This window comes from Somniosus microcephalus, chromosome 4 (assembly GCF_052327205.1).
Source record: "Somniosus microcephalus isolate GS21.2 chromosome 4, FLI_Smic_1.0, whole genome shotgun sequence".
Taxonomy (NCBI): Eukaryota; Metazoa; Chordata; class Chondrichthyes; order Squaliformes; family Somniosidae; genus Somniosus; species Somniosus microcephalus.
In genome coordinates, this window is record NC_140990.1 from 5,884,741 (window position 1) to 5,896,849 (window position 12,109).

The 12,109-nt window shown below is 55.0% G+C and overlaps 1 pseudogene across 1 annotated transcript in view; it reads right to left on the minus strand.

Annotated features, from left to right (window-relative positions):
• LOC147118213 (ras-related protein Rab-2A-like) overlaps positions 1-5,151 on the minus strand; it is a 40,981-nt pseudogene extending 35,830 nt beyond the window's left edge. Inside the window, exon 1 of the transcript XR_015077891.1 lies at positions 4,932-5,151. The product of XR_015077891.1 is annotated as a ras-related protein Rab-2A-like (transcript). The remainder of the gene's footprint in view (positions 1-4,931) is intronic.
• Positions 5,152-12,109: the final 6,958 nt, after the last annotated feature.

Here is a 12,109-nt window from a genome sequence, read left to right on the forward strand (position 1 = left end):
AGAGCGCCTGATGGACGGAGAGGCTTGAAGCCAAAACACGCCGTTTAAAGTGCGGCTACCAGTCATTGCTGTGGAGCAAACAGCAGATTACTACGTTACCGTCGGCGAACGACACTGCCTCAGGCCAGTACTGCCGGACAGGTTCATCAAATTCACCGAATAAAGCACATGGCATCCTGGGCTTTGTAAACAGAAACAAGACTTGCATTTCTATAGCGCCATTCACGACCACCGGACGTCCCAAAGCGCTTCACAGCCAATGAAGTATTTTTGAAGTGTGGTCACTGTTGTAATGTAGGAAACGCGGCAGCCAATTTGTGCACAGCAAGCTCCCACAAACAGCAACGTGATAATGACCGGATCATCTGTTTCAGTGATGTTGGTTGAGGGATAAATATTGGCCCCAGGGAGACCTCTCCCCCTGCTCTTCTTCGAAATAGGGCCGTGTCCACCGGAGGGGGCAGTTTAATGTCTCATCCAAAAGACGGCAGAGTACAAAAGCCAGGATGTTCTCCTTAGAGCAGAGAAGGTTAAGGGGAGATTGACCAGAATGGTACCAGGGATGAGGGGCTTCAGTTATGTGGAGAGACTGGAGGAGCTGGGGTTGTTCTCCTTAGAGCAGAGAAGGTTAAGGGGAGATTGCCCAGAATGGTACCAGGGATGAGGGACTTCAGTGATGTGGAGAGACTGGAGGAGCTGGGGTTGTTCTCCTTAGAGCAGAGAAGGTTAAGGGGAGATTGACCAGAATGGTACCAGGGATGAGGGACTTCAGTGATGTGGAGAGACTGGAGAAGCTGGGATTGTTCTCCTTGGAGCAGAGAAGGTTAAGGGGAGATTGACCAGAATGGTACCAGGGATGAGGGACTTCAGTTACGTGGAGAGACTGGAGAAGCTGGGATTGTTCTCCTTAGAGCAGAGAAGGTTAAGGGGAGATTGACCAGGATGTTACCAGGGATGAGGGACTTCAGTTATGTGGAGAGACTGGAGAAGCTGGGGTTGTTCTCCTTAGAGCAGAGAAGGTTAAGGGGAGATTGACCAGAATGGTACCAGGGATGAGGGACTTCAGTGATGTGGAGAGACTGGAGAAGCTGGGATTGTTCTCCTTAGAGCAGAGAAGGTTAAGGGGAGATTGACCAGAATGGTACCAGGGATGAGGGACTTCAGTTACGTGGAGAGACTGGAGAAGCTGGGATTGTTCTCCTTAGAGCAGAGAAGGTTAAGGGGAGATTGACCAGAATGGTACCAGGGATGAGGGACTTCAGTGATGTGGAGAGACTGGAGAAGCTGGGATTGTTCTCCTTAGAGCAGAGAAGGTTAAGGGGAGATTGACCAGAATGGTACCAGGGATGAGGGACTTCAGTTACGTGGAGAGACTGGAGAAGCTGGGATTGTTCTCCTTAGAGCAGAGAAGGTTAAGGGGAGATTGACCAGAATGTTACCAGGGATGAGGGACTTCAGTGATGTGGAGAGATTGGAGAAGCTGGGGTTGTTCTCCTTAGAGCAGAGAAGGTTAAGGGGAGATTGACCAGAATGGGACCAGGGATGAGGGACTTCAGTGATGTGGAGAGATTGGAGAAGCTGGGGTTGTTCTCCTTAGAGCAGGGAAGGTTAAGGGGAGATTGACCAGAATGGTACCAGGGATGAGGGACTTCAGTGATGTGGAGAGACTGGAGAAGCTGGGATTGTTCTCCTTAGAGCAGAGAAGGTTAAGGGGAGATTGACCAGAATGGTACCAGGGATGAGGGACTTCAGTTATGTGGAGAGACTGGAGAAGCTGGGGTTGTTCTCCTTAGAGCAGAGAAGGTTAAGGGGAGATTGACCAGAATGGGTACCAGGGATGAGGGACTTCAGTTACGTGGAGAGACTGGAGAAGCTGGGATTGTTCTCCTTAGAGCAGAGAAGGTTAAGGGGAGATTGACCAGAATGGTACCAGGGATGAGGGACTTCAGTTACGTGGAGAGACTGGAGAAGCTGGGATTGTTCTCCTTAGAGCAGAGAAGGTTAAGGGGAGATTGACCAGAATGGTACCAGGGATGAGGGACTTCAGTGATGTGGAGAGACTGGAGAAGCTGGGGTTGTTCTCCTTAGAGCAGAGAAGGCTAAGAGGAGATTTGATAGAGGCGTTCAAAATTACAAAAGGTTTAGATAAAAGAGAAACTGTTTCCAATGGCTGAAGGGTGGAGAACCAGAGGGCACAGATTTAAGGTGATTGGTAAAAAGAGCCAGAGGCGACATGAGGTAAAACTTTTTCCGCAGCGAGTGGTGAGGATCTGGAATGCGCTGCCCGATAGGGCGGTGGAGGCAGACTCAATAGTCACCTTCAAAAGGGAATTGGATAAACACCTGAAGGGGAAAAAATTGCAGGGGTATGGGGAAAGAGCGGGGGAGTGGGACGAATTGGATTGCTCCTCAAAAGGCTTGATGGGCTCAATGGCCTCCTTCTGTGCTGTACTACTCCATGAAATAAAAACATCCAGATCACACCAAACCACAGAGATGCGGTTCTGGGATCCTTAACATCCACTTGAGAGGTTAGATGGCTCCTTGATTTAAATTCTCCCCAAAGGGGAGGATATTAAAGGTTGTGGGGTCAGCTGTGGCTCAGTAGGTAGCACTCTCTCCCGGGGGAGCGCCGCACCGTCGGTGGGTCAGTGCTGAGGGAGCGCCGCACTGTCGGAGAGGCAGTACTGAGGGAGCGCCGCACTGTCGGAGGGGCAGTACTGAGGGAGTGCCGCACTGTCGGAGGGGCAGTACTGAGGGAGCGCCGCACTGTCGGAGGGGCAGTACTGAGGGAGCGCCGCACTGTCGGAGGGACAGTACTGAGGGAGCGCCGCACTGTCGGAGGGACAGTACTGAGGGAGCGCCGTACTGTCGGAGGGGCAGTACTGAGGGAGCGCCGCACTGTCGGAGAGGCAGTACTGAGGGAGTGCCGCACTGTCGGAGGGGCAGTACTGAGGGAGCGCCGCACTGTCGGAGGGGCAGTACTGAGGGAGCGCCGTACTGTCGGAGGGGCAGTACTGAGGGAGCGCCGCACTGTCGGAGAGGCAGTACTGAGGGAGTGCCGCACTGTCGGAGGGGCAGTACTGAGGGAGCGCCGTACTGTCGGAGGGGCAGTACTGAGGGAGCGCCGCACTGTCGGAGGGGCAGTACTGAGGGAGCGCCGCACTGTCGGAGGGGCAGTACTGAGGGAGCGCCGCACTGTCGGAGAGGCAGTACTGAGGGAGCGCCAGTACTGAGGGAGCGCCAGTGCTGAGAGAGCGCCAGTGCTGAGGGAGCGCCAGTGCTGAGGGAGCGCCAGTGCTGAGGGAGCGCCACACTGTCGGAGAGGCAGTACTGAGGGAGCGCCGCACTGTCGGAGGGGCAGTACTGAGGGAGCGCCGCACTGTCGGAGGGGCAGTACTGAGGGAGCGCCGCACTGTCGGAGGGGCAGTACTGAGGGAGCGCAGCACTGTCGGAGGGGCAGTACTGAGGGAGCGCCGCACTGTCGGAGGGGCAGTACTGAGGGAGCGCCGCACTGTCGGAGGGGCAGTACTGAGGGAGCGCCGCACTGTCGGAGGGGCAGTACTGAGGGAGCGCCGCACTGTCGGAGGGGCAGTACTGAGGGAGCGCCGCACTGTCGGAGAGGCAGTACTGAGGGAGCGCCGCACTGTCGGAGGGGCAGTACTGAGGGAGCGCCGCACCGTCGGTGGGTCAGTGCTGAGGGAGCGCGCCGCACTGTCGGAGGGGCAGTACTGAGGGAGCGCTGCACTGTCGGAGGGGCAGTCCTGAGCGAGCGCCGCACTATCGGAGGGGCAGTACTGAGGGAGCGCTGCACTGTCGGAGGGGCAGTACTGAGGGAGCGCCGCACTATCGGAGGGGCAGTACTGAGGGTATCTATACAGCGCCTTTTAATGTAGTAAAACGTCCCAAAGTGCTTCACAGGAGTTTTAACAAAATTTGACACCGAACCACATAAAGGAGAAATTAGGGCAGATGACCAGTACCAAGGAATGACGTATGAGGAAAGATTGGGTCGATTGGGCTTACACTCGCTGGAGTTTAGAAGAATGAGAGCGGATCTCATTGAAACTTACAAAATTCTAACAGGACTGGACAGACTAGATGCAGGAAGGATGTTCCCGATGGTCGGGGAGTCCAGAACCAGGGGTCACAGTCTAAGGATAAGGGGTAAGCCATTTAGGACTGAGATGAGGAGGAATTTCTTCACCCAGAGAGTGGTGAACCTGTGGAATTCTCTGCCACAGAGGGCGGTGTGGGCCAATTCATTAAATATATTCAAGAAGGAGTTAGATATATTTCTTAAGGCTAAAGGGATCAAGGGATATGGGGAGAAGGCAGGGACAGGGTACTGAGTTTGGATGATCAGCCATGATCTCATTGAATGGCGGAGCAGGCTCGAGGGGCTGAATGGCCTCCTCCTGTTCCTGTGTAACAGGCTCGAGGGGCTGAATGGCCTCCTCCTGCTCCTATCTTCTATGTCCCTGTCAGAGGGAGTGTAGTCCTTAAGAAAAAACCCCACCAAAAGCAATCATTACATCTGGTCAAGAATGTGATTACCCTTTTTTAATTCGTGGGATCTTGCTGTGCTGATAGTTAGCTAAATATGACCTACACTACAACACTTTAAAAAAGTCAAAAATGTGCTGCGAAGTGTTTGTGGTGGGACCCTGGATCAGTTTTGCCTTTTAAAAAAAAAATGAGTGTGTAAAAAAAAATAGATTTCCAAACAGGCGAATGAAGTGGCCACACAAAAAAGATGCCACCCGGAAGTGGAGGCGGGGGTCCTACGCCGCAGCCGCCATTTTGGAATCGCCGCGCACTGGGCGCCGCCATCTTGTTTTGCCACGTCAGCCGCCGCGGCCTAACGCGACAGGCTCGGCTCCAGTCGCCCGCCGCCTCACCGAGAGCCCGACCGGCCCGGCCGCGTTTACCTGTGTCGCCGATGATGATGTACTTGAAGAGATAGGCGTACGACATGGCGGCCGAGGCCTGACACACGAACTTGCACACCGAGTGAGCGAGACAACGAGAAGCCGCTTTCCCCCCTCTCACATACACTTAAAGCCGCTTGAACCGCCCTTGCTTTCCCTGTTCCCCCTTCGTCCCCCCTTCTCCGCCGATTGGACCATTCGCACGTCAATCAGCCGTGGCCTGCGGCCGATTGGTTCACTCACACGTCAATCAGGCCCGTGCCGCCTGCTGATTGGTCCGCGCTCTGCTTCAACCGCCCTCCCTTTCCCCGTCTTGCCCTCGTCACCTTTCCCGCCGATTGGACTACTCGAACGTCAATCAGCACGAACCAGCGGTCGATTGGTTGACGCTCACGTCAATCAACCCGGGACCGGCTGCTGATTGGTCGGACCCACGTCAATCAAAATGCGTCGGCGTTGACTGCCCTCATGCATAGCCGAGCGCTGATTGGTGCGACGCCACTGCATGCCCCAGTCAGCAGCCGGATTGGTGCAGCCTCACGCCACTCAGAAATCCCGTCTACTGATTTGCTGGCAGCTGGCAGCATTGCCTGCCGCCGATTGGACGAACGGAGAGCGCACCCAACTCGCGCGAGCCTCCCGTCCTTCTCATCAGCGATTGGACTGAAAAAAATGTGAGTTCCTTTGCCAAGATGGCCGCCGCGGGCGTACTGAGTCGCCATCTTGTTGCGGGGCACACAGCCGGAAAAGCGGGGAAAATCAAAGTCGGAGCATTGCCAAGCCGGCCGATCGGACACAGAGAGTCGGCCGGTAATCGGAATGTTTAACGAAAAGGTGGGCGGTTGAAGTGGCTGGAAATGCGAGGCGCGTTAGCGTTGCTGGGTGACGTCACCTCCTGGCAACGGGCGGCCGCCATCTTTGTTGGGGGCACCAACAAAAAAAAGCGAGGGGAAGAAGGAGGCCTGGGCCCAACATGGAGGTGAAGCTGGAGCCTGGGCACTGGAGTTGAGCTAGGGGCTTGGGGAGCGATTGAAACCTCCCTCAGATAACTGGGGCAGGGGTTTGCAATCAGTCTCAGTCATCCTGAGTCAAGGGAGGGGGAGAGGAGACAGCTTTACCCCCCCCTGCCATTGATATTCTGCCTAGCAACCAGGACCTTTCCTCTTTTATTTTATTCAATATTGTCTCCTTTTTATTTTACCCCCTCCACCCCACCCCACCCCATTTGATTTACTGCCAGGGGAGAGGGGGGGGGAAAAGGCTAAAACTGATATTCTGCCTAGCAACCAGGGGCTTTTTCTCTTTTAATTATCAATTTCAAGAGTTTATTTTCATTCATTATTGTCTTTCTCCCCCCACCCCCCTCCTATTTGATTTATTGTCTGGGGAAGGGATAAAAATAATTGAGGCAGGATTTAGTTTGAGACGTGCGTGTACACAGCAAGATCCCGCCGCAGGGCGAAGATTGAGAGATCGACCGACCGTCCGGGCCAGCACACGGACAGCGCCGCCCGGCAGCTCGTGGAGCGCCCTCGTTACGCCGCTGCTGCAGGAGACGTTTTTTTACGCACAGCAAGATCCCACAATGCGGCCAACTGAGATGGAAGCGCCGGTTAATCTTTGGCGGTGTTGGTTTAAAGGAGGGATATCGGCCCCGGGAGAACTTCCGCACCGCTCTACTTCCCAATAGTGTGGACGGCGCCTCCGACAGTGCGGCGCTCCCTCGGAACTGACCCTCCGACAGTGCGGCGCTCCCTCGGAACTGACCCTCCGACAGTGCGGCGCTCCCTCAGTACTGACCCTCCGACAGTGCGGCGCTCCCTCAGTACTGCCCCTCCGACAGTGCGGCACTCCCTCAGTACTGCCCCTCCGACAGTGCGGCACTCCCTCGGAACTGACCCTCCGACAGTGCGGCGCTCCCTCAGTACTGCCCCTCCGACAGTGCGGCACTCCCTCAGTACTGCCCCTCCGACAGTGCAGCGCTCCCTCAGTACTGACCCTCCGACAGTGCAGCACTCCCTCAGTACTGCCCCTCCGACAGTGCGGCGCTCCCTCAGTACTGCCCCTCCGACAGTGCGGCACTCCCTCAGTACTGCCCCTCCGACAGTGCGGCGCTCCCTCAGTACTGCCTCTCCGACAGTGCGGCGCTCCCTCAGTGCTGCCCCTCCGACAGTGCGGCGCTCCCTCGGAACTGACCCTCCGACAGTGCGGCGCTCCCTCAGTACTGCCCCTCCGACAGTGCGGCGCTCCCTCAGTACTGCCCCTCCGACAGTGCGGCACTCCCTCAGTACTGCCCCTTCGACAGTGCAGCACTCCCTCAGTACTGCCCCTCCGACAGTGCGGCGCTCCCTCGGAACTGACCCTCCGACAGTGCGGCGCTCCCTCAGTACTGCCCCTCCGACAGTGCGGCGCTCCCTCAGTACTGCCCCTCCGACAGTGCGGCACTCCCTCAGTACTGCCCCTCCGACAGTGCAGCACTCCCTCAGTACTGCCCCTCCGACAGTGCGGCGCTCCCTCAGTACTGACCCTCCGACAGTGCGGCGCTCCCTCAGTACTGCCCCTCCGACAGTGCGGCGCTCCCTCAGTACTGCCCCTCCGACAGTGCAGCGCTCCCTCAGTACTGCCCCTCCGACAGTGCGGCGCTCCCTCAGTACTGCCCCTCCGACAGTGCGGCGCTCCCTCAGTACTGCCCCTCCGACAGTGCGGCGCTCCCTCAGTACTGCCCCTCCGACAGTGCGGCGCTCCCTCAGTACTGCCCCTCCGACAGTGCAGCTCTCCCTCGTTACTGCCCCTCCGACAGTGCGGTGCTCCCTCAGTACTGCTCCTCCGACAGTGCGGCGCTCCCTCAGTACTGCCCCTCCGACAGTGCGGCGGCGCTCCCTCAGTACTGACCCTCCGACAGTGCGGCGCTCCCTCAGTACTGCCCCTCCGACAGTGCGGCGCTTCCTCAGTATTGCCCGTCCGACAGTGCGGCGCTCCCTCCGTACTGCCTGTCCGACATTGCGGCGCTCCCTCAGTACTGCCCCTCCGACAGTGCAGTGGTTCCTCAGTACTGCCCCTCCGACAGTGTAACCGTCCCTCAATACTGACATCGGGAGAGGCGGCCTAGATTATGGGGCTCAAGTGTCAGCTGTGGCCCAGTGGTAGCACTCTCCCCTCTGAATCAGGAATCCGAGCCCAAATCCAGAGACTCGAGCCCCAAAATCCAGGCCGACACTCCCCGGTAACAGTAGTGAGGGAACGCTGCACTCTCGGAGATGCCATCTTTGGATAAGACGTTAAACTGAAGCCCCGACTGCCCTCTCAGACGGACATACACGATCGGACGGACACTGTTGGAAGAAGAGCTGGGGAAGTTCGACCAACACCTTAAAAACAGATGATCTGGTCATTGTGGGAGCTTGCTGTGCGCAAATTGGCTGCCGCGTTTCCTACATTGCAACAGTGCCCGCACTTCAAAAAAAAGCACGTAATTAGGCTGTGAAGCGCTTTGGGACGTCCTGAGGCAGTGAAAGGCGTTCTAGAAATAGGAGATGTTTCTATTTAAGGGGTCGGCCATTTTGGACTGAGATGAGGAGGAATTTCTTCACTCAGAGGGTTGTGAATCTTTGGAATTCTCTGCCTCTGTGAATGCTGAGTCTTTGAGTATATTCAAGGCTGAGATCGATAGATTTTTGGAATCGAGGGATATGGGGATCAGGCGGGAAAGTGGAGTTGAGGTCGATGATCAGCCCTGATCTTATTGAATGGCAGTGCCAAGATAGGCAAATGTGAGCTCATCGACTTGGGATCTAAAAAGGATAGAGCGGGGTACTTTTTAATTGGTGCAAAGCTAAAAGACAGTGGAGGTCCAAAGAGACTTGGGGTCCCATGTATACAGATCACTAAAATGCCATGAACAGGTACAGGAAATAATCAAAAAGGCGAATGGGCTGCTGGCCTTTATATCTAGACTAGGGCAGCACGGTGGCATAGTGGTTAGCACTGTTGCCTCACAGCGCCAGGGACCCGGGTTCGAATCCGGCCTCGGGCGACTGTCTGTGTGGAGTTTGCACATTCTCCCCGTGTTTGCGTGGGTTTTCTCCGGGTGCTTCGGTTTCCTCCCACAGTCCAAAGATGTGCGGGTTAGGATGATTGGCTATGATAAATTGACCCTTAGTGTTAGGGGGATTAAATACGTGGGGTTACGGGGATAGGGTGGGATATGTGTTGGTGTAGGGGTTACGGGGATCGGGTGGGATATGTGTCGGTGCAGGCTCGATGGGCCGAAATGGCCTCTATCTGCACTGTGGGGTTTCTGTGACAAGGGGTTAGAAGTCATGCTGCAGCTGTACAAAGCCCTGGTTAGACCACACCCGGAGCGCTGTGAGCAGTTCTGGGCACCACACCTTCGGAAGGATACACCGGCCTTGGAGGGAGTGCAGCGTAGGTTTACCAGAACTTGAAGGGTTAAATCACGAGGGGAGATGACACAAACTAGGAATTCGACCGAAACGTCAACTCAAATTTCTGTCCACGGATGTTGCCTGACCTGCTGAGTTTTTCCAGCATTTTCTGTTGTTTTTACACAAACTAGGGTTGTATTCCCTGGTGAAGGGGCGATCTGATCGAAGTTTTCAAGATATTAAGGGGAGCGGATAGGATAGAGAGAGAGAAACTATTTCTGCTGGTTGGGGGATTCTAGGACTAGTCTAAAAATTAGAGCCAGACCTTTCAGGAGTGAAACACTTCTACACACAAAGGATGGTAGAAGTTTGGAGCTCTCTTCTGCAAACGGCAATTGATGCTGGATCAATTGTTAATTTTAAATCGGAGATTGATAGATTTCTGTTGACCAAAGGTATTAAGGGATATGGGCCAAAGTTGGGTATCTGGAGTTGGGTCGAAGATATGCCATGATCTCATTGAATGGTGGAGCAGGCTCGAGGGGCTGAATAACCCCCTCCTGTTCCTATGTCTCGCCCCCATCCGATTTAAAAGACCCCCTAGGATGTAGGAACCATGACCTCTCCTTAATTCCTCTGCGTCTTCTTTTGCAGTTCCCCGGTGGAGGAGACACCTACCTGACCATCAGCGACACCAGCCATCCTTTCCTCAGCGGAGCAGAGGTGAGCAGCCCGCGGCAGACGGAACGCCTCCTTAAAGGGGCCAGGCTAGGCTCTGAAACGAGGAACAGGCGAGGCTGAGCTGGAACACTAATTCGCTCCCACTGGGACCCACCCCCTGCAGTCGGACCGATGGGAGGGCAATCTGCTCTGTCTCTCATCTCCGATCGGAAACCGGAATGAGACTTCACTGGTCGTTCTTTAGGACATGTAGAGGGAGCTTTACTCTGTATCTAACCCCTGCTGTACCTGCCCTGGGAGTGTTTGATGGGACAGTGTAGAGGGAGCTTTACTCTGTATCTAACCCGTGCTGTACCTGCCCTGGGAGTGTTTGATGGGACAGTGTAGAGGGAGCTTTACTCTGTATCTAACCCATGCTGTACCTGCCCTGGGAGTGTTTGATGGGACAGTGCAGAGGGAGCTTTACTCTGTATCTAACCCGTGCTGTACCTGCCCTGGGAGTATTTGATGGGACAGTGTAGAGGGAGCTTTACTCTGTATCTAACCCGTGCTGTACCTGCCCTGGGAGTGTTTGATGGGACAGTGCAGAGGGAGCTTTACTCTGTATCTAACCCGTGCTGTACCTGCCCTGGGAGTGTTTGATGGGACAGTGTAGAGGGAGCTTTACTCTGTATCTAACCCGTGCTGTACCTGCCCTGGGAGTGTTTGATGGGACAGTGTAGAGGGAGCTTTACTCTGTATCTAACCCGTGCTGTACCTGCCCTGGGAGTGTTTTATGGGACAGTGTAGAGGGAGCTTTACTCTGTATCTAACCCGTGCTGCACCTGCCCTGGGAGTGTTTGATGGGACAGTGTAGAAGGAGCTTTACTCTGTATCTAACCCGTGCTGTACCTGCCCTGGGAGTGTTTGATGGGACAGTGTAGAGGGAGCTTTACTCTGTATCTAACCCGTGCTGTACCTGCCCTGGGAGTGTTTGATGGGACAGTGTAGAGTGAGCTTTACTCTGTATCTAACCCGTGCTGTACCTGCTCTGGGAGTGTTTTATGGGACAGTGTAGAGGGAGCTTTACTCTGTATCTAACCCGTGCTGTACCTGCCCTGGGAGTGTTTGATGGGACAGTGTAGAAGGAGCTTTACTCTGTATCTAACCCGTGCTGTACCTGCCCTGGGAGTGTTTGATGGGACAGTGTAGAGGGAGCTTTACTCTGTATCTAACCCGTGCTGTACCTGCCCTGGGAGTGTTTGATGGGACAGTGTAGAGGGAGCTTTACTCTGTATCTAACCCTGTGCTGTACCTGCCCTGGGAGTGTTTGATGGGACAGTGTAGAGTGAGCTTTACTCTGTATCTAACCCGTGCTGTACCTGCCCTGGGAGTGTTTGATGGGACAGTGTAGAGGGAGCTTTACTCTGTATCTAACCCGTCCTGTACCTGCCCTGGGAGTGTTTGATGGGACAGTGTAGAGGGAGCTTTACTCTGTATCTAACCCGTGCTGTACCTGCCCTGGGAGTGTTTGATGGGACAGTGTAGAGGGAGCTTTACTCTGTATCTGACCCGTGCTGTACCTGCCCTGGGAGTGTTTGATGGGACAGTGTAGAGGGAGCTTTACTCTGTATCTAACCCTGTGCTGTACCTGCCCTGGGAGTGTTTGATGGGACAGTGTAGAGTGAGCTTTACTCTGTATCTAACCCGTGCTGTAGCTGCCCTGGGAGTGTTTTATGGGACAGTGTAGAGGGAGCTTTACTCTGTATCTAACCCCGTGCTGTACCTGCCCTGGGAGTGTTTGATGAGACAGTGTAGAGGGAGCTTTACTCTGTATCTAACCCGTGCTGTGCCTGTCCTGGGAGTGTTTGATGGGACAGTGTAGAGGGAGCTTTACTCTGTATCTAACCCGTGCTGTACCTGCCCTGGCAGTATTGATGGGACAGTGTAGAGGGAGCTTTACTCCGTATCTAACCCGTGCTGTACCTGCCGTGGGTGTGTTTGATGGGACAGTGTAGAGGGAGCTTTACTCTGTAATAAAGCCCATGCTGTACCTGCCCTGGGAGTGTTTGATGGGACAGTGTAGAGGGAGCTTTACTCTGTATCTAACCCGTGCTGTACCTGCCCTGGGAG